Source organism: Lactuca saligna, chromosome 7 (assembly GCF_052625555.1).
Source record: "Lactuca saligna cultivar CGN05327 chromosome 7, ASM5262555v1, whole genome shotgun sequence".
In the NCBI taxonomy this organism is placed as follows: domain Eukaryota; kingdom Viridiplantae; phylum Streptophyta; class Magnoliopsida; order Asterales; family Asteraceae; genus Lactuca; species Lactuca saligna.
Genome location: NC_136423.1, coordinates 72,533,333 through 72,557,094, shown reverse-complemented (window position 1 = coordinate 72,557,094; position 23,762 = coordinate 72,533,333).

Genomic DNA, 23,762 nt, shown 5'->3' with positions numbered 1-23,762 from the left:
TATTTCCTCATAATTAGGTTGTCGCCGATCTTTTGAAAAGCATCCAGGTTGCCCCTGAGGAGTACTCCGAAGTGCTGCTTGCTGGCGTGGGGATGAGCTCTTCTTGGAGACGATGGGAAAAATTTCGATCTTTTTCACTACCGTTGATGGGAAACGCTTCTATTGTACATTCTCCTTTTCCTTCCTTACCTCCTCTTTCTCTTTTTCGAAGGAAAGTAGCAGAGTAGTTGTGTACTTGGTTACATGCTTTTCTAGCATGTTGGTGTCCGTGCAAGCATCGAGTCCCTGTTGTCTATGGATGAGGTGTTGCGGAAGCGCTACTGGGGAAAGCTGGAGCATCAGGAGACTGATTTGGTCGATAATATCTCTCCTCCCTATCGTTGTCGACCAATTTTGTCTAACCATTGTTACTCTTGTCCCACCTGTGGCAGAAGGTACATCGACGCCGACCGAGGAGACTCCTTTGACCGCCCACCCTATCTCGACTGTCGCCCCTCCTGTTGGTGCCTACTCTAGCTCCACAGAGGTGGTCGAGGATAGCAAAGATGGCATAATCTCATACGTCCGTGGTGTGTAGGCCAAAAGGAAATCTGTTTTGTCCATGGGTGAGGCTGTTACTGGTGTGCTTAATATTGGTAAGCGAGTTTAGTCAAGGTGTAACTTTACTCACCTCCTGAATTCGATATCTTCGATGCTGGAAGCGATTGTTATGATTCCCGGTGATCACACTCAATAGTCTGAGGGGAGTTAGGGGCGACTGAGTAGCCCGAAATTCCTATCCAACCTGTTCTTCAAACTCATTCTGGTCTCTCTCCCCTAGGGGTTTTGGGGACCTTGAGCAACACCAGGCCCCTCCCTACGAAGGGGTCTCTGGGGGTTTTGTTGGGTCTGGTGTGTTTGTTCCTGCTTGGAATCTTGGCAATGATTCTTGTTTGTCTGTTCGGGCGAACATAATGGATTTCACCCGTCATGTGTTTCCATCCGCCACTGTCTCTGATATGGAAGCCATGGGTAGTCTTGTCCTATCCCACAACATGTCCTATAATGCTTCACAAACTATGTTTTATCTTATTGCAGGTGCCCACCGGACTCAATTGCTTAACAAAATAGAGGTCACTCATTCGGGCTGCAGCGCCCGTGAGGGTGGTCTGAGGTGTCGAATTTACTAGCTTGAGAGTGATGTTCAGGGTCTAGAACAAAAGTGTTTGTTGCTTGCTACTGAGAAGACTCTCGTAGAAGAAGTTCGACCTGCCCTGGAAAGCAAAGTGGATTCCCTAACCCAGATAAACAAGGGATTGATGATCCAGAATGAAAGTCTTAAGCGTGATGTTGTTGATCATGATAAGTTGGTTGCCATTGTCCAGGCGGACACCGAGGATGCTCGACATAATTAGGATTAGTTGTTACATGTAGGCGTTGTCTGTATCGTGGAAAAGTTGATCGGGCATCTTGAATTTACCTATGTCGCGAGTCTCATTCGCCACACAGGTTTTGTTGCTGGAGAGGAGTTCGGTCTTAGCAACTTAAGGGCTGAATTGAATTTTGGTTCTTACGATAAGAATGCTAGTGGCTCCCGATTGGGCCATATTTTAAGTGTGAATGAAGCCCTTCTTGATTTTGTAAGTATGGATCATGCATCTCTGTTGGGTTTGAGAGACTTGGACATGTAGGGCTTGCGAGAGCTTTGTGCCTTTGACGGTGCTGAGAAGACCCCTGAGGGTATGTTGATTGACGGTGATGATGGCGTAGGCGTTGGTAGTAATACCGGGGTTAGTGTTGGTGATAGTGGTAGCAGTAACAACAAGGAAGTACGAGGCGGTGCCAACATCGATGTTGGTGACCAGTGTTGGGGGATGGTGCCAGCGCCAATGGGTTTATGGTGCTAGTGGTATTGATCCTTCTATTTCTTGAGATACTCTGTACCATGTGCTGCCCCTCTAGGGTATGAAAAGAAAACTTTAAAGCTCTATAACTTGTTGTTTTGTTGATAAATAGTTTTTTGTTAATGTTGGTCTCTTAGGCCTTGCTTTTGTAATGAACCTTTATCTTGTAATATAAGTGGAACCGTATCTATGTTGCTTTATGCTTAGTCTGTTTGGTTTTGTGGGTGTTCCATGCATGTTATACCAATTATGGCACTGAGCCACGTGGGTACACTTGATATTTCAGATGTGTAAACATATTGAGTATCTAAACTCTTATGGCCTGTACCGAACCTTGCAAATACAATGAGTATTTGAATTTAATATGCTGAGTATTGCAAATAGAAAACTTGTCCCAATGCATTGAGTATTTGGGCATAATATGTTAAGTATTATGAAGGGAAAACTTGTTTTCAACACACTAAGTATTTTAGAGTTAATAAACTAGGTATTAAAAATAGGACTCCTGTTCTTAATACACTGAGCATTTTAAAGTGGGTGAGAGATGTTGCTCGACCCCACACTATATTAACTAGTTATAAGTAAGAGATAAAGTTGTCTGCCTAAGTGCTCTGAGTCTTTGACATCGGTTATCTTCTTTAAGTGATAACCCGAGAGGTGTACTAAAAGTAGAACTTTTTTAGATTTCTCACATTTCAGGTCCTTGGAATTTGTCTTCCTTCCATCGTTTCTAACGCGTATGCATCACTACTGCTGGCTTCGACAATCCTATATGGTCCTTCCCAGATGGGACCCAATTTGCCTTGTGGTTGGGCCCGACTTGCTTCGTTGTGCCTCAACACATAGTCTCCCACTTTAAAATATTCTCCTTAACCCTCTGATTATAGTATTTTTCAACAGTGTGTTTGTAAGCAGCCTGTCGGACGCTTGATTGTTCACGTTGTTCCTCAAGAAGGTCCAAACTAATCCTCAAGTGTTGGGAGTTGGTTTCTTCTTTAGAGTGGGTTTCTCTTAGTGAGCCCACTACTAGCTCTACCGGTAGCATTGCCTCTGCACCATATGTCAGTCTGAATGGAGTTTCTTGTGTGCCCACTCTTGGCTTTGTCATGTATGACCAAAGTATGATTGGTAGTTCTTCGGCCCAATTGCCCTTAGATTTTCCAAGGTGCTTCTTGTTTGCATTTACGTTCGTTCTGTTGGACATTTCTATCTGGCCGTTCCCCTGGTGATGTGCTACTGACGTAAACCTATATGTGATTCCCTTGTCAGTGCACCGATCTCTGAATGGGTTCTCTCAGCAAACTACAACTCATTGTCGCTGATGAGTATCTTGGGAATTCCGAATCTGGTCATGATATTTTTCCACATGAATTTGATTACCTGCCTCCCTGATATGGATGCCAGTGGTTCGGCCTCTATCCATTTTGTGAAGTAATCTATTGCGACTATTAGGTATTTTACCTTGCCCGGGGCTTTTGGGAAAGGCCCCACGATGTCTATCCCCCATTGGTAAAATGACCATGAGCTAGAGATGTTTGTCAGGGGGGTTGAGGGGTTCCCCTAGACTGGAGAATACGGCTGACATTTGACATACTTCTTTGTTAACTCCGCTGCATCCTGATGTGTGGTTGGCCAGTAGATGCCCATGCAGAGTACCTTCCCTGCCAAAGTGCACACTCCTTTGTGAGCATTTGCCTGACCAACGTGTGCCTCCTGGTGTGCCTCCATGCCTTTAATCTCGTCTACACACTTTATCCAAGACATCGTGAATCCCTTTCGATATAATTCTCCGTCCATGAGCGCGTACAAGGGCGCTTTAATGCATACTTTTTTGGCCTCTTCGTGGCTATCTGGCAGAATACCATGCTGCAAGTATTTAATCAGAGGGGTCATCCATTTGCTCCTGGCCACCGTCAAAGAGTTAACTTGTCACTTGTCTATACTTCTTTCTTTGAGCACTTCCACTAGGACCTTCTTGGACAGGTGGTCAAAGCATGTCGATGCCAACTTGCTTAGGGTATTTGCCCTTCTATTCTCACTTCTTGGTATCTACTTCATGGTAAACTATTTAAAGGGATTGACGAGCCGTTGTACTATCTTGACATACTTCTCCATCCTTTTGTCTTTTGTCATGAAGCTTCCGTTGATTTAGTTGGCGGCTAGTCTTGAATCTGTCAAGGCTACCACTGCTTCCCCTTCTGTTTTCTTGGTCAGTTGCAGGCCTGCGAGCAAGGCCTCATACTTTACTACATTGTTGGAGGTATGGAAATTAAAACGAAAGGCATACGTAACTTCTTACCCTTTAGGCTGGTTAGGATCAGGCCCACCCCTGAGCCTTCCCTACTAGAGGCATTGTCCGTGTATAGAGTCCATCTACAACTATCCTTTGGCGGTTCCCCTGCTACCAATTTTCCTTCCTGATTCGCATCTTCCCCTCCCCCAGGGATTTCAAGAAGGAAATCCGCAAGCGTCTGCCCTTTGATAGTCATTTGTGGACGATAGTTGATGTTGTGCTCACCCAGCTCAATTGCCCACTTTGCGAGTCGTCCAAATGTTTTTGGTTTGAGCTATATTTGCTTGATTGGATAGTTTGTTAACACTTCTATCTGGTGCTCTTGGAAGTAGCGCCTCAGAATTCGTACAACGTAAATAAGTACGAGCACTAGTTTTTCGAGAGTGGGATAATTGAGTTCAGGGCCTTGCAATGCCCGACTAACAATGTAGACTGGTACATGCTTTCCTTCCTTTTCCACGACCAAGACCGATGAGATCGATTCTATTGAAGCTGTGAGGTACATTTGCAACGTATCACATGGGATAGGACTGGCTAGTGTGGGCAACTTATGCAGGGCCTCTTTAATTTGCTTGAGTGCTACTTCCGCTGCTGCTGTCCACTGGAAGTTGTTTTTCTCGATACAACCCTTCAGCATATGGAAAAGCGACATATCCTTATCAGCCGATTTCGATATGAAACGGCTTAGGGATGTCAGCTTCCGGTTCAAGCCTTGGGCGTCACTGAGGGTGCTTGATGATGGGGCCTCCATGAACTCGTCGACCTTGACTGGGCTAGGCTGTATTCCTTGCCTAGTAAGAACTACCCTTATTATACTCCAAAGGTGCACGCGCCTGGGTTTAGCTTCATCCTGAATTTTTCTAACATCTTGAAGGTTTCCTCTATGTCTTCTAGTAACTTTCCTTCATTAGGGCTTTTAATGACCATGTCGTCAATGTATACCTCGATATTCCTTTCAATATGTTTAGCAAATATGGAGTCAACTGATCGCTGGTATGTTGCTCCTGCATTATTTAGTCCGAATGGAATCTTGGTGTAGCAGAAAGCTCTGCGGTCTGTGTAGAAGGTTGTGTTCACTTCATCTTCCTTGTTCATCAAGTACTGATGGTGCCCCTTGTATGCATCGAAGAATCATTTTAACTTGAACCCCTGTAGCGATTCTACCTTTTGATCGATTTTTGGCAAAGGATAACAATCTTTGGGGCACACCTTATTCAGGTGAGAATAGTCGACGCACATGCACCATGAGCCGTTGTGCTTTTTTACCATGACAGGGTTGGAAATCCAGGTTGGGAAGATCGCTTCCTTTAATATTCCTACTTCTATTAGCTTGGCTACCTCGCCATTAATTGCTATGTTGTGGTCTCCCTCTTGAACTCTTTTCTTCTGCTTGACTTCCTTTTTGCCCGACTTCATCATAAGCATCTGCTTTGTAACTTCCCTGTCTACCCTACAATGCCAGTGGGGGTCCAAGCGAATACATGTTTATATTGTTTTAAGAGGATAATGAGCGCTCGTCTAGTATGTTCAAGGAGGTTGCTGCTGATGCTAACCGGTTGGTCTGGGTATTCTTCGTGGATGATTTCTTTTTTGTTTGTTAACTCGACACGTGCCTTTTTGCTTTCCTGTGCTATCTCTGCTAGCTGCATGACCTTGAAGCATTGCAGTTCCTTTGGCAGGGTCGCAAGGAGGGTGCCTGACCCCTCGGTGGTGTTGAATTTTACGATCCATTGCATTGTTGACGGAATCACTCCAAGCCTGAGTTGAGCTTTCCTCCCCCGGATGATGTTATGCTCTGCCGAGTGTCGTATTACTACGAAGTCGATCAAAGTCGTCTTCCTTTGCTGCTTGTCATGGCTGGTCAACATGAGAGGCATCGTACCTATGGGGCATAAGCTAATCCCTGTAAACCCTATGAGCCTCCCTGTGGTGGCCTTGAGATTTTCCTTCCATCTGTTGGGGAGGAGGTGGAAGCAATGCTCATAGATGATGTCCGTCGAGCTGCCCGTGTTGATGTACACCCTATGGATTGTTACATTCTTAATGGATCTTTGGATTATGAGGGGGTTTTCTCCTCGCCAGCCTTTGGGTCGGGGGTCCCTCATTGAAAATGTGATCCCTTGCATTGTCGTGGCGAGGCTTATCAGGTCGTCATGTTCGTTTTGTCGCTCCCACTTAGCTCGTATCATAAGGATTTTCCTGGGCTGGCCATGCTCTTTTGTTACATCCTTGGTGTTTTCGGCATTGAATTTGGTGCGGAGGCTCTGCGCCACCTCGATGAGCTTTCCCTTTAATTGCTTTTCCTCCATTTCTCTCTTTAACACTGAACAGTTGGTAGTGTCATGTGTTTTGCTTTTATGGTATTTGTAGAACCATCCCGTCGTTACTTTCGCCAACTATTTGTCTGCAACCACATAGATGTCTGGCCGTCGGCTCGCCTATCATCCGTGGTAAATGGCCTGAAATACCCATGCAATCGTTTTCCTCGCCTGAAGTGCCTATTCCCGTCTTGCCTTTCTACATGAGGCGGATTGTGCCACTTTGTCGTGGAAGTGGTCATGGCATTCAAATATGCCTGTTTCATCACTTCCCCATCATCTTGCCTCAGATATCACTCTACGTTTTCTTTCAGTTCAGCCCATGTCAATGGTTTTTTTCCCATAAGTTTTGGGATAGGGGGCCTAGTAGGAGTCCCCATGTGAAGGCTCTTGCTATTAAACCTTTGTCATGTCCTGGGATGTCCTGCGTGGCGTTCATGAACCTTGTGAAATATTTTCTTACCGTTTCCCCTTCCTTCTGTTTGCAGCCGATAATGGAGTGTGAGTCGCCTTTGTACTTCTGTAGTTGAATGAAGTTTGTAAGGAATAGGTATTTTAGTTGCCCAAAGTTGTATATGCTTCATGGGTAGAGCGTTTTGAACCATGTTCCAGCATTTCCGTCTAGAGTTGTCGGAAAGTTTGTGCACCAGAATCGTTCGTCCAGCCTGAGTGATGTCATCGTCCACATGTATGTATCGATATGGCTATCCAGATTCATGGACCCGTTGTAGATTTTTAGGTTGGGAAATATAGATTAGGGATAAGCGTGGGACGAAACCGGTACCGACCCATCCCGTTCCCGATTTCCCGAATACCAAATTTGATCGAAAGTTAATCCCGAGTACCAAACCGAATCAACGTCACCGGTACTGGTACTGGGAATGGTATCGGTACATGGTACTAGTACCGGTACCCACGGTACCGATTCCCGAATTTCATGTATTTGGATTACCAAGTACCGTCCGTATTTTTAAATTCGGTACGGTTCGGTACCGGTTCCGGTACGGTACCGGTACGGGATCGGGATTTGGGACAAACTGCTCATCCCTAGTTTAGATGTGTTTGGAATTTCGTAGTCTAACAGTTGTTTGGCGAACGGATATATCACACTATGCGATAAGCAAGCTTGGTTTGGAATAGGCAGCACGCCTTGCAAGTTGTATTTCTGGGCTATGCCATGCAGTTGTGCGATTGTATTATTATAAGGTGTATAATAACCGGAGTTTGCGCCATAAAATACTTGTTACGAAAACAATAATGTTAGAGGATGGTTGGATGATGTGGGCAGGTTTTGGGTATGGAGGTTATTCGGCGTAATTTATTTGTAATGGGAGATTGCGGGAAGAGGAGGTGTGTTCACCGGAAACGGCGATGTCAAGAAAGCCAGTGTTTGGCTTGCCATTTTTTGGGCCATTGGTGGCATGAGGGGGGTTGTTTGTGCTTCCGTTGGTGTTTGGATTATTGCAGGTGGGTAGAATGTTGGCTGGATGCCGGTTGTCTAGTTTAGTGGCAACATTGCTTGGTTATGCAGTGGTGGTATTTGAGAGACTACCGACTATTCCGCTATTGGTTGGCCCAATGGTGGTATCTAAAGAAATGTTGGTTGTGGTGTTGTCATCTAGATTGGCATTGACTGTTGGGGTGGAGTCGGTGCTGCGACGTTGGCATTTTCTGTTGATGGCGTCTTGGTTGTTGAGGCTGTCAGTGGTTGAGATGTCTGTGCGGGGTGATTGTTGTCATGATGGTGGCGTAGGAAGGGTGTTCCTCGCCGACCGGTTGTTGTTTTCTATCTGGTGGTTCGGCGGTTACCACCGAATGACCCTCATCTGGCACCTATTTAGCTACCGCTATGGGTGCTGGTGTTTCTTCTAACGACGCCATTGACCGAATGGGACTGGTCAGTGTTCCACTTATACCTCAGGTGTCGCTAGATGCCATTTATTTATGATGAACGATGTGCTTTTAGTTTTGTTTTTCGTCACACAACAGATGATGCCAAATGATGTGACCTTGGACTTCGTCTGCTCGAACTCCGGCAAGAATAACTTTGCTGATCATGCGAGGTCACATTGGAAAGAGGCTGTCAGCCGTTTCTGGGAGGAGCTCCCGGAAAGACGCTCCGATGGTCAAGTTAGTTGGGTATTCTAGGGTTTTTGTGTATTACTTGGAGAAGATATCTTACATGTCATGTCTTTAAGGGTAGCCTTTTATATTAGGTGCTCTTGGTTGTCCTTACGGGACATGATCGTCAAAGTCGACAGGATCAGGAGCAATGATTGGAGGATCATGCTCCTCTATCTGTCAGAGCACTGTGATTGGTTCTGGTGGTAATGCCCTGAACGTTTTCTTTATCGCTCGACCTTTACTTTTGTCCCGGAGCGGAAGACGCACCAAGTGGGAGCAAGCCTTCTGCGGGAGTGCCCTGATTTTAGGGGCGCTGGCGGGCACTAAGCTCTGCCAGGTCTGTCTTGCCGAGCGCACTATGCCTTTAGGTGTTCTGTCGCGGCCGGGTGTGGTTAGTTTCATGCTTTCTAGGGCATTTTATCACTCGCCCACTTGGGCTCCTAACTCGCACTAGCTACTGCTCACAGTGGATCACTGCCCAATTGGGGCTCAACTAGCCCATACCCATGAGAACCTTATTCCCTCGTAGGGGAATAGGGACTAAATCCACGGAACACTGCTCATAGGACAACTGCAGTATACATCCCTGGTGAACCCTCGTAACCCGAACGGTTGAAGGCGCACGACCCTCCAATTAGGGCCAATGAGAGCGCCCTGACGGTTGAAGGCGCACGACCCTCCAATCAGCGGCCCTGATCTTGTCTCCTCAAAGCGATCTTGTCTAGTACGGACTGGGCAAGAGCGCTAGGTATAAAAAGATACGCTCTCAGACTCAAGAGGTAAGCTCTTCTCTCTCAAGAACATACCCAAGAAACCCTAGAAACCTTCTAACTTGACCGTTGGAGCATTCTTCCGGGAGCACCCTCCCGGGAAACGGCTGGCGGCCTTTCTTCCTTGTGATCTTGCAGAGACGGCGGAGACTCTAGCTGTGCAACACCGACCGAGCCAACTTCAAGGTTGCATCATTTGGTGCCATCCGTTTGTGATATGAAGAACACAAACTAAAAGCATAACCCTGGAAGATCAATGGCTTCCGACGAAAGTGATGGATACGGAGCGCGTCAGACTAGTCCCATACGCTCCATGGCAACATTGGACGAAACAACTCTGCCTACGGCGGCCAACAGAGCAACCCTAGGTGAGGGAAGCTCTACATTAACCACGACAACCCCAAGAATAACCACTGACACCGCCTCGCAACCTTCAACCCACCAACGATGATTAGCCTCGACGAGGCCACCGCTAACCACATCCCTTCAAATGCCGCCATTCTTTGTGCCACCAATGTAGCACCCATCACCAATTCACTCAACGATGCTACCATCAAGCCAGGTCCTTAATATCCAACCGTCACTTCCGGTACCACCGCTACACCAGATATCGGTAGGACCATTCCTAATGCTTTCGTTACTGCCACTGGCACAAGCCATGGTGGCCCATACACCAGTTGGGTTTTGAGCAATCTAACACTTCCTAAGTGTGCATGCAACCCTAATAAACCTTGGATCTATTTTTGTCTAAATACATGCAAAATAATAATTTTTCCAAGGTTCATAACCTATCTAACATGGCATGGGGTACTTTTAAACATAAAAGAATTAGATGAGATTACATACCTTTTGATGATGAGTTTGATTCCTAAGGAGTTTGAGGGCCAAGCACCAATAGTGTGAATGCCTCAAATGGAATCACAAATCACCACAAACTCTTGGAAAACATTGAGAGAGTGTATACACACTATAATTTCGGCCACACACAAACACACACACACTCTAGTGGCTATTTCATGCAACATAAGCATGCTTATATAGTATACATGATTAGGGTGAAACCCTAATAACCCATGACCTTTCCTTTTCCAAGGATCCATGGGTTAAAATCTCCATGGATCATCCATGGACTTCCATACAAACCTAACCCATTAACAAATGAGTGTTAGCCCACACCATATACAACCAATAGCCCACAATCTAATTAGTCTTCCTTTTAATCTCTAAATTAATTCATAATTAATTTAAGACTAAGACTAATTAAATAACTTCATATTAATATATTATAACTTACAATATATTAATAAACATATGTGTATAACTCTCATAAAATTATCCATAAATAGTTTGGATGAAATGCAACCCAAATGGACCATGCCGGGTCGGGTCAAGTATATACCAAATAAGTTATGGACTTAGACACCTTATCCAACAGACTCCCACTTGGATAAGTCTAATAACTGTATTTGCGTATGTTACTTAAGGAACCAACTAGCAATTGTAGCTCTCAAAAACTCTGTTGAACTATGAAGCGCCATTTTAGATAAGTGATCATATAATCCTCTATTCTCATGATATCAGCCGGACAAATACATGGAACAACGTCGTACTTATTGTCCAGCAGTTTGTTTCCCGATTTTCGATTTGTTTGACAAAGAACTTAATCGAACATATCAATTTAGTTCTGACCGGCCGGTACATAGGTCACAACAAAATCATCGAGGGGCCCAGATATCGCTTCTATTTCTAGAAGGAACAGATAAACTTCGACTCATATACTTGTTCTACTACTTGTTGAATTGTACACAAAGGCACGTTTTATAACATCAAGTTACTGATGTGTTTACGTGCAATCAATGCACAATCAACTCATAGGTAACAACTCATATCTCTAGGTTTGAAGATTTATATGATATTACCGTCTCACGATCACTCGAGATAAATTCCATGAAGTGATACAAGTGAGCGTGGGTTTATTCCGATACTCATAACTTATGAGCACTCATGAATGTTGTAGCAACCATTGCTATGACTAAACCCATTTGGCCATATACAAACTCGATTCATGACAGTCTTGATTCATACCTACTTCCAACATATGAACGACTGTGGAGTGTTTAAAGAAATTAGTCATTCGGAAAGAATAACCTAGCTATTTTGGAAGTCAAAACATGCAAAGTGAAACACAATAATAATCGAATCCAATATGGCTCAGAACCCTTTTGAATATAAATGAAACCACCTTTTATTTATCACCATATTCATTACACATTATTCATTGTATAATGTTTCAAATAATCAACTTAATACTTGAATAAAACAATAGTTATCCCATGCTCCTAGCATGTACACTTTGTTTTCTAAACAATAGTTATGCCATACTCCAAGTATGCACACTATGTTTGTCTATGATCCTTACATTGTGATGTAGATCAATTGAACATGATTCCAATGATACTCATTTCACAATCCCAAATCCTTATTGTAAATGTGAGAATCCCCGATTCCTATCCTTTACCAAAAATCTGTTAGATTTTAAACTTTTATGCAATGTTCCTCTTGTAATTATTATTCACAAAGTCACTAAAACCTTGTCACCAGTCATTACAGAGTATTCCAAAGAAGGTCAACTTCTATGGAACGGAAGTCTCATATCCAAAGTACATTGCTTTGAACATCCTTCTTGCATTAAGGTTTTCTAATCTTACATAGATTGAATAACTTTCACCTATGGAGACATTTCCATAGTCCCATTTCAACTATCACTTCCGAACAAGAGTTACTTCTTTTCAGAACATGTCAAAACGGTCCTTTCCAACAACTTACATCATACTTCCAACTTTCCCTGAGCAACCAATGTTTGGCAAACCTCAGATTTGTCCTCGACAATTGCTTAATCACTTTAGTCATATCCAGTTCTAGGCTTTTCCCCTCTTAATGCCTTAAGCATTTGGAAAATTTAGAAAAGATGAATATTATAGCACATGCAATCGATCCTATATCCGAAGCATATGACACACGATTCATGATGTTTGACATAAAGACATGATACTATACCAGTCTTTTGCTACAATATTTTTTATTTGCCATGTTTTCAAAATTTAACTATGAAGAGGGATGCCGTAGTCATAATTGAATTTTGAGAACGCAATATATATAGAATTTCCTTAAGTCGAACCATTCAGACATAAAATTCATATATATGTCCTTGACTAAGGATGATTAAAATCTCAATCTAAGCTTCTAGAATTGAAATGAAGTATAATTTCCTCTCCCTTAATTATAGCAAAACAACTTTTCAACCCGTGCCACTTCACGAATTGAAACTTTGTTTTCTATAATTAACATTGCTAACTTGCAATAGTAAACGTAATAATCATGCTCCCACTAACATGATGATTATCAACATAACATTTATGCTCCCACTAGCTTCAACATGTATTCAGAAATCGGTTGGACTTCTAAAATTTAGATTCATACACCTTTCCGTAGATAGCTCACCTGTGTGTCTAAGCAATTTCAAGAACTATGAAAAGGGATGCCGTAATCATAGTCTCAATTTCTTAGACTTTTGTCCATTTCTCACAAGTCCATGTTAGTGTGCCGTTTAACCACACACACTCCACTAACGACTTTTGAAAATGCAAATAACACAATTGCTATCTACTTAAAATCTACATAGTGAAAGCGTTTCCTCACCATCATTCTCATGAATTAGAGAGAAACCTTATGACACTTAGATTTTATAGTGTATGAGTTTGTATCCATGTGAATTTGTCAAAACCATAATCACAAGATAAGGTTAGTGACAAATTCAGCCTTACATGGATTAAACTTATTCAATCTTAGTTTCTTGTCACCTTGGTAGCACAAGGCCCACTAATGCTTCCAAGTTGAACTCTGATAACTCACATGCAAATTCAACTTATTTGAAGTAGGTACATAAATAAGAATTATGTCAACACGATAGGTTGCAAACCTTAAGTCGTGTGCTAGTGATAAATTACAGGTTTTACTCTTGATTAAATCTTGAAACTCTTTCAGGATCTTTAAGGCTCCCACTATCCCTTTGACATATAAGTTTCCCCAGTCAAGAACCACTCCTTGACAAAACAAATATTCAAGGGATAGTGCAGATTATTATCAAGACTAACACTTTACATAATTGGTCATAGTTGGTCTGTGTCTCATCCAAGACATCACAACTTACCAATCTCAAATGTACAAGGGTAGAAACATTTTACACTAAATTTGATAAGTGTTTTAAACCTTACTTTATGTCACTCAATGTTACAATCTTGGAGTATGACTCTAAGAATTGTTTTGGAACGAAGTATGACTCATCTTCTTGATTTTAACCAATGCAACAATTCATGACCTCTCTTCTTAGCCATAACAATGCACTAAGACGTCCTTAGAGTATGAATTTGTGATATGGTTTCATAATCATTAAGATGATCATGAAATATGATACTAAAGTACTCTCCCATCCTTTCAGATTTGAGAAACTTTTATCTTTCTGCCTAAGTTGATTCTTCTCATTTGTTTTGTCATATATTGTATCCTTTCCAATGTTACAGAATTATACTTAACCTTATAAGTGTAATCATATTTACTAATCTTTAGTAAATCATGACAAATCATCTTTGTGGTGGACCTTGACCAGCGCACACCTAGTGTACCTAATTCCTTAGTCCTTCAATTGACTCACATATACATGTGATCAAAGAATTAGTCTTAATTTTCAAAGATGAAAATTCTCATTCATCATACAATACAACTTGTATGATTCCAAGTTTCTGTCCAATTGAAACTTGGGTGATAAAAAACTTTCTTCATTTGGTAAATTTAGACACTACCACAAATGAAAGAATCAAATCCACTTTCCAATATTGCTATTACTGGAAACATATAAGCAACAAATTTCCACAGATGCCATTGTAAGGATATTTTTAAAATAAATGAAATTAAAACCCTTTTTTTCTTTTATTTTAAAACTTTCTGGAAAAACTTATCCTTACAATCCACATGAAAATCTTGTTGTTATCTATTCATAAGCAATATATTATAACTCTTAAGCAACAACTCAAAATTCTGATTACCGAACCATGCGATCGAAACCCACATTCGCAATTAGAATCAACATATACTTATTTTAAGCTTCCTATCTTTTCTTTGATTCTTAAAACATCAACATGTGACCCATTCACATTATGTAAGAAGAATCTCCAAATAGGAACCTAATAGAGTTAGTCAGTGGACTTTAACTGAAGTAGAGTCAAACTTTTTACTTGATCAATCTTATGATCTTTCAGGTAAATATGGCAGCTTCGCAATCAGTGTCCCTCCCTCTGGAAATAAAACATATAGACCCTTTGGTAATGGCACATGAGACTATCTTAGACTTAGCCTTTCTCTTTACCATTTGGTCAAACGAGTTGACTATGGCCGATCCCTTTCCATTGGGAAGAGAAATGCTTTTCTAGATATCCAATGCTACCATTGCCAATGTCAGTTTAAAGTTTGGGAAGTTGATCTTCTAATAAAATTTGCTTTACTAGTGTTCCGAATCATTGCTGAATCTGCAGCACTGAGCAAATAGATAAGATCATTAAGGCTCGTGTCATAGTCTGTCTCATAGTAGTCCCAAAGAGACTCACTATGTTACTAAGAAAGTAATGGAACATCCAACTTTCACGAGACTTTGACACCCAACTCTCCCGATTTGTCAATATGTGACTTTATCTCCAAGATGTGAGCACACATAGACTATGCTTGCCAATAGGGATTGAGTGACTTTAAACTTTTCAAGAACTTGTGGGTGAGAGAGATTAATTGGAGGAGGTGGAGGAAGTGAAGCATGATGTTGAGGGACACCATCTTCAAGAGATTTAGGAAGATCATAGTTGTTTGAACCAGACATCTATAATGGGAGAAAATCAAGTTAGTTGATTCAAAGTCCTTAATATAACACCCAATATGAAATATTAAGGATAGGACCCAACACAATATTTTATAACTTGGAAGAGGGATGCCGTAATCCAAGCCATAAAATATTTGAAGGTAGGTGAATGACAATTCACCAATTTCCACCATGAAAAACGAAATAATTTATTAGGTTTTAATTGGATTTGAAATTCCTAGATCTTTTGAGATTCATTGAATTTTTCAATGGCATGTTTCAATCTCGAGTGTGCCCTCTCAAATTTTGTGACTGGGATGCCGAGGATCACAAAACAAGGTGTGAATAACCATACCAATTCACTTGGTACCCTTAATATTATCACCTAATCAATGTGCTGGTTAATCACACACGCTCCATTGATCTATGACAAATATTAAGTCACCCTTCGTGATCCTTACTAGTCCAAGTTAGTGTGCCGGTTAACCACACACGCTCCACCAACGACTTGGTAAGGTACAAAGTGTGAATTCCATGGGATAGCGCCAAATTCACATTTTTCCTAAAGTAACTAAGATTGGGAATTAAATAAAAAATATTTAGTTACTTTATAATAATCATTATACTTTTAACGAGAATTTAAAGTCATTGTCCTACCCGTTCGGCTAACGACCCTCCACCGATCAAGCAAGCGGTGGGTGAGAGTGGACACCCATTAAGTCGCCATTTTATAGGCAACAACCTTATACCCACCTTATAGACCGGCTTCGTGAATGAGGCCTACTAACGGTAAAACGACTTGTTCTTATACATATATATATATATATATATATATATATATATATATATATATATATAATTAACCATTAATGTTATAAATAGTATAAGTGTTGAATTTTAACTTTTAAAATTCTAAGTGCTGGAATTAAAGTTTATTAAAGTGTGTGAAACTTTTCCAAATTCCAAAACTTGAGGGCAAGTTTTGTAACTCTTCAAAACTTTTCATTTCATAACTTATGAATTAAAGGTTCATAAAATGAAGACTCTTCATTTTATGTAACTTATGTGTTTTTAATGTGTGTTAAAGAAAAGTGACCTTTGGATATCCATAACTTGAGGACAAATTATGGACTCCATTAAAACAAATAAATGATCAAGAATTAATCCTAAACAATTCAGCAAATAGTTCCTATCATCTTCTATATTCATAAGAACATGAACATGATTATCAAAGTTTCAAGAATTATATGAACACATACAAAGCATGAAATTTTGATATATGCTATTGTAAATGGATTAGAACAGCCATTACACGAACTAAAATAAGTTTTAAAACATCAAAACAGTTTAGAGTAAAGTTTCTAGTCCATTTCCAGCAGCAAAAGTCGAAAATCTACATTCTGAACCTTCTACTCGCCGAGTGCACGAACCTACTCGGCGAGTAGGATGAATTTTGCCTTGGACTCGGCGAGCCCCCCCATGGACTCGGCGAGTCCATCATGCGGACAGCAAAAATTTCTACTTTTTTGACTATTTTGCATCAAGTATCAAACAAGCAAGCCTAGGCTCTGATACCACTGTTGGATTTTGAGCAATCTAACACTTCCTAAGTGTGCATGCAACCCTAATAAACCTTGGATCTATGTTTGTCTAAATACATGCAAAATAATAATTTTTCCAAGGTTCATAACCTATCTAACATGGCATGGGGTACTTTTAAACATAAAAGAATTAGATGAGATTACATACCTTTTGATGATGAGTTTGATTCCTAAGGAGTTTGAGGGTCAAGCACCAATAGTGTGAATGCCTCAAATGGAATAACCAATCACCACAAACTCTTGGAAAACTTTTAGAGAGTGTATACACACTATAATTTCGGCCACACACAAACACTCACACTCTAGTGGCTATTTCATGCAACATAAGCATGCTTATATAGTGTACATGATTAGGGTGAAACCCTAATAACCCATGACATTTCCTTTTCCAAGGATCCATGGGTTAAAAGCTCCATGGATCATCCATGGACTTCCATACAAACTTAACCCATTAACAAATGAGTGTTAGCCCACACCATATAAAACCAATAGCCCACAATCTAATTAGTCTTCCTTTTAATCTTTAAATTAATTCATAATTAATTTAAGACTAAGACGAATTAAATAACTTCATATTAATATATTGTAACTTACAATATATTAATAAACATATGTGTAAAACTCTCATAAAATTATCCATAAATAGTTTGGATGAAATGCAACCCAAATGGACCATGCCGGGTCGGGTCAAGTATATACCAAATAAGTTATGGACTTAGACACCTTATCCAACAACACTGCCTATCTACCCTATGGTGGGTACATGGACTAGACCTACCACTGCCTCTAACCATAACCTGGAACAGGCCTCAACGATTAACCCTTTGTAACAACCCGAAATGGTTCATCGCCAAAACCCGTTTTACCCGAAAGGTCGCCGTTATCGGATTCGTTCCGATTTCTCTTTGGAATTTATTTGTATAAATTATATGTTTATTTTATCCTAATGAGTGTCTAAAGCACTCAGGAACTTATGCTATCCGCCCAAAATCATTATTTCATAAGTTTTAAAAATGTTCCCATCGAGTGACGGAAACTCAATCGGGTGCGACCAAAAGCCGCGTTTAGCGTCGGTATCGGGTAGAATTCCACCGCGTGCAAATTTTAGGGACTATATAAACGAGTTTCAGCTTTCATTTGAAGCTTTTTCCTTCTCTCACTACTCTCTCTCTAACCTCTCTCCAAAATCCAAAGATTTAGTGTCCAAAACTCAATTTTAAGGCTTCAAATCCTTAAGGTACCTCCCTAGCCTTAATCTATAGCATCTTTAGCCTTCAAATTCGAGATTTAAACATGAAATTGGACAATGTATGTGAGTTTACGGCCTAAGAAGATGCCTAGGCCGTAAACACCAAATATGAGGGGTTTTGAGCCTTTAAACCCTTCCTTGACTAGTTTGGACCTTGGATATGGCTATGGGACTTTAATATATGTAATCTAAACATGAAAAACTTGCATTTTGTGATGTTTAGAGGAGTTTACGGCCAAGGAATATTCTTGGGCCTTAAACTCATATAATGAGGGTTTTTATGCCCTTAAACCCTTCCAAATCACCCTATAGCTTAGATATGAATTATGGGACTTTGATTCTTGAATTTGGACACTTGAAACATTAATTTTGAGGGACTTATGTGAGTTTACGGCCAAGGCAGGTTCTTGGGCCGTAAACTCCACTAAAGTTGGCATAAATCTCATTCTAAGGTGTTAGAAAGCCATCCAACACCACCAAAAGCCTTGGAATAAATCAAGGGACCAACCAAAAATACTTTGAGGGCCTAAAACACAACATTTATGGGGTTTCTAAGGGTTTACGGCCAAGACATGTTCTTGGGCCGTAAACTCCAAAATATTTGGTGTTAAGATGCAAACTACACACCCCTAAGGCCTTTAGATGAATTTTAGAAGTCCTTTCATGCAAGTTCTAGACCTTAAAACACCTTGGAGCACCATGTATTAGAGTTTACGGCCATGAAGGGAGTTTCATGGGCCGTAAACTCCACAAACACCTCAAAAGTCCCATGCAAACTCATGTTAGGCCTTGGATAAAATCTACCAATCACATGTGATTTGTTCTAGCAACAATTAACATCATTTTCTTGGACAAACAAGGGTTTACGGCCATGGATCTTGCTAGGCTGTAAAATCCCATCAAAGAGGGTCAAATTGATGTTTTGAACCATTCCAAGTCCTTAAACCAAGTCTAGAAATCATCCCCTAAGTGTTGGAAGTCCAAAAGGCACCATAAAACACCCATCATGAGTTTACGGCCGTAAACTCATGGGGAAGGGTGTTTTGGCCGTAAACTCCCTTAAGGGGAGTGTTCCTTTGATGTCCCAACTCATTTCTCAAGTCCCTTGTGCCATTCATGTCCCTAAACGCCACCCGGGTCCCACCAAACACTTGTATCGGAGTGTTATCGCGACCTGAAGCAATTGTCCCTATCCGACAATCAATCTAAGTCCTAATTAGATACAAATGTGTATCTTTACTTCATAATTAGGAACCTCGTGCGTTTACAAGTCCCGGCTCAACTCTTAGCATCCAAACCGCCTCGTACCTCGTTCGGTGAGTTCATACCCCTACGGCTTTTTCACTGTTTTCAATGTTTTCAGGGGGGGAATACAAGCAAACCATAACCGTTTTCCAATCACAACATTGATGTGTTTCAAACAATATATGACAAATCTATAAACTCTTTTACTCCTTATGTATTATGCTGAGCATAAGGAATGACTACTCGATTTCAACTAAATGGATTTTAGTTAAGAAACAATCAAACTAATCAAATTATTATGGGAATAATTTGGGGGTCTTTACTGTTCTTTCTATCGTATACTGATATATATACTAAATTATTAGATAAACTATGTCTGTTCAGTTTATCTCCGTATCATTTGAATATGTTATCCGATGATTTCATGTATGTATCTATACTTTACTGTACTATGTTTCATAACTTTCTGTATGTCAATATCTTACAAGAACCCTGTGAATAGTTTAGTACTAGCTTGTGAGATAGTCACTACCCTTTATGGATGATCAGTAAATCCTCCCCGAAAGTGTAACCAGAGTCTCCTGGAGGGAGAGCACGGAATTTGTGAATAGATCTATTCGGGACTGACAATCCCACACCTTAACTGCTAGCTACAGTTAGGCGGGCACGCCTAGGGTGAAAAATTTCTGGATATTGTTCGACGTCTGATAAACGTCAAGGAGGTCACGTTGTCGTATTAGTATGGTTACCCGACTCACAATATGTATTAATACCAACTTATTCACAGTTTGGGTTCAGGATCTTTATTTCGTTCGGGATAGTGATCCCATGGTTTTGTATCTATATTCTATGTCTCTTTCGGGATTGTGATCCCATGGTATTGTTTCTATGTCTCTTTCGGGATAGTAATCCCATGGTATTATCAAACTATTCTATATCTATGTCCTATACGGGATAATGATCCCATGGTTTATCCTTATATCTCTTTCGGGATAGTGATCCCATGGTATTAACTAAACTATTTGGTATCTAGTTCGGGATAGTGATCCCATGGTTTTATGTCTATAACTTGTACGGGATGTCTTTCCCCATGATCTTTAACTATATTTTATACGGGATAGTGATCCCAAGGTTTCATATCGATATCTTATACAGGATAGTGATCCCATGGTTTTCTAAATCTATATACGGGATAGTGGTCCCATGGTTTTTAAATCTGTAAATCATTCGGGATAGTGATCCCAAGGTTTTCTAAATCTATATCTTATACGGGATAGTGATCCCATGGTTTCTAAAATTTGTATCTTATTCGGGATAGTGATCCCATGGTTTCAAATCTATATTTACATACATACATTAACTTATCTCGTGTTAGTCCGGGATGATAGTCCCATGATCTTGAACCGTACTTTCGAATATCTCAAACTAACTTTTATGTCTTACGGGATAGTGATCCCAAGATTTTCATTATATAGTTTTGTGTGTTAAACTATACTTTGTGATATACCATTGATCTTACAATTAGGAAAATATGGGATTTTCCTGGGGTAAATACAATACATAATCGAATTAGTAACAAACGATAACTTAACCAACTTTACATAAGAAAATATGGGATTTTCTTGGATAACAAATCTTTTCGGAAACTAAAGGAAACCGATACATTTTCACAAAACAAAACCGCTTATGAACTCACCAGCTTTATGCTGATTTTCAAACCGCTTGTATTCTCAGGTCCAAGTTAGACAGGTACCCGATGATCTCTTTTGGCGAAGACGGAGTGCGTAGAAGACTCGTCTCAACTTTCGTTAATATGATGCATATGTATATTTGTATAACTTTACTTTTGAAACACATGTAAACTTTCATATATATGTAATGTAATGTTTGTTTACTGTGAATACTATGTACATTGGATTTGATACACAACGTGGTAGTCAACCCCGGAGATGTTTCCGCCTTTGGTTTTTGGGGTGTGACAGATTGGTATCAGAGCCCTTGTTTATAGTGAACAGAGTATACCAAACCTTACATGGTATAGAACTATAAACACTAAAGGGCCTCAGTGCTCTGAATTAAAAGTATCTTCAAAACTACAAGTATTTTCAAAAGTATACAAGTATACCGAACCGTCGAAATCCGTAACTACAAGTAGAACAAAACATAAGTAAATGGGTGTTGTACACTGCGGTTAAACCTGGGCAGTTATGTAGTTGTGTCTAGGGTCAATATAGCCTGGCCAACTATATTCATTCGAGACACGGCCAACATGTGCTTAGGAGTGACTGTGGTACGCAGCATGCTTAAAACTTACCTAATATCTCAAACAACGAATCGTCGCTGCAACGAACCATGAAATACTATGGGAGTATTTCTCGAACCAATCCTTCGTAGAAAACCCTCGTATACGCGATGTTACTTGATCAATCCGTTAGCGATAAAATGTTCTGCCTTGATAACTCCTTCCTGCTTTATCGCTTAGTATGATGCTATATCTGTCTTGATGAGATATCCCCTGTTCAATATATCTTGATTCAATTCAGAGGACTTATAATCCTCTCTTTCCTGATCTTTTTAGATCAAGATGCCTCCGAGAAAGAGACCCAGCTCGAAGAACAACAATAATCCTCCTCCGCCAACACCTTCTCCTCAATTTGATCTAGCATCACTTCAAACAGTTCTGACTGCTGCAATGGTGGCAGCTATATCTCAAATGAATCCCGGTGGCTCCGGAGGTGGTCCCCAACCTCAAAACCCAGAAGGCAGCCAGGAACACCGAAGAGGGGGTTCCTACAAAGACTTCATGAATGCGAAACCCACAACCTTTGATGGCACTGGAGGTGTCATTTCCCTGACTCGATGGTTTGAGAAAATCGAGTCAATCTTCGAAATATGTGCCTGTTCGGAGTCTGATAAAGTCAAGTTTGCTGCATGTACTTTCCTCGATAAAGCCTTGACTTGGTGGAACGGCCGAGTCAAATCCTTAACTCTAACTGTAGCGAATGCCATGGGTTGGGAAGCTATGAAGGAGCTTCTACTTGCAGAGTACTGCCCTCGAGGCGAAATTCAGAAACTGGAACACGAACTCTGGAACCTGAAGATGAAGGGTTCTAACATAGCTGCTTATACTTCAAGATTCGATGACCTGGCTTTACTCTGTCCGGGAATGGTTACCCCGGAGAGTAAAAAGATCGAAAGATTCATCTGGGGATTGACCCAGCCAACCAAGGGGAATGTCTTGGCTGCGAAGCCAGACACGTACAACAGTGCTAAATGCCTTGCGAAAATCTTGATCGATCACGAAGACAACTATGATGAAGAAACTACCACTCCTGAGTCAGACACAAGTGGAGGTGAAAGTAGAAAGAAATCTCGGAACAAGCGAAAGGCCCAGAGTACGAGAGGGTCTTCGAAGAAACAACAAACGGTAGCAGTCCATGCTGCTACTACTCCTATTGCTGTCTCAGCTGTCGGTTATACAGCCCAAACTCCCACCAGTGGATACACTGGCAATCTTCCTTGGTGTGGTAAGTGCAATTACCATCACCGCATCTTTGGTCCGTGTCGCAAAAAGAGCTGCGACAACTGTGGCAAGAAGGGCCATCTGTCTTGAACCTGCAGGAAACCGGCCAAGTCAACGAACCAATCAGCGGGAGCAGGAATCAGTCCAGCCTGCTACAATTGTGGTGAAGCAGGGCACTTCAAGAGGAATTGCCCCAAGACAACTACCACCACTGATCCCTCTGTCGCCGCAGGTATAATTCTCTTTGATAACTCTTATACCTGCAACTCTTTTCGATTCCCGTGATTGAAGGGAAACCAGTTATCCATTTATTCGAATGTTTTCTAAGCCCGATTCCTCGTGTGCGATTGAGATGTGCATCATCGAGACGACTAACCAATGAGATGGAGAACACTAACTTTGTACCTATAGATTGAATCCTCGGTCCGGAGGACTATTCTGTTCCATTTGGTCAAACGAGAAACCTTTCACGATAATACCTTGATGCTACGTTTAACATGGAATGACGGAGTCCCATTCATGTTGTTATCTTGGTTTCGAGAGGGTCGCCTGTCTATATCTTTTCCTCGACCTAACTCTCATGATTTTCGACATCAAGCTTTCGTATTGTGTCATGCTTTACAACTCCAGAGTTTTCCTGGTACGAATTACCGCATTCCTCGTTTCTGTGGTCATTTAGAAACGAGAAGTTAGTAGCTCTTTCTACTAAATGTCTGTCCCGAAGTGTTTCCGGGAATTTCATTCGAACGTCTAAAGTTTAATTCCACACCGTATGTTTCGAAACCTTCGTAGAGACCCGATTCCACTTGAGAAAGTGATGATCCAAAATATCGAATCCATTCGAGTTTCATTTC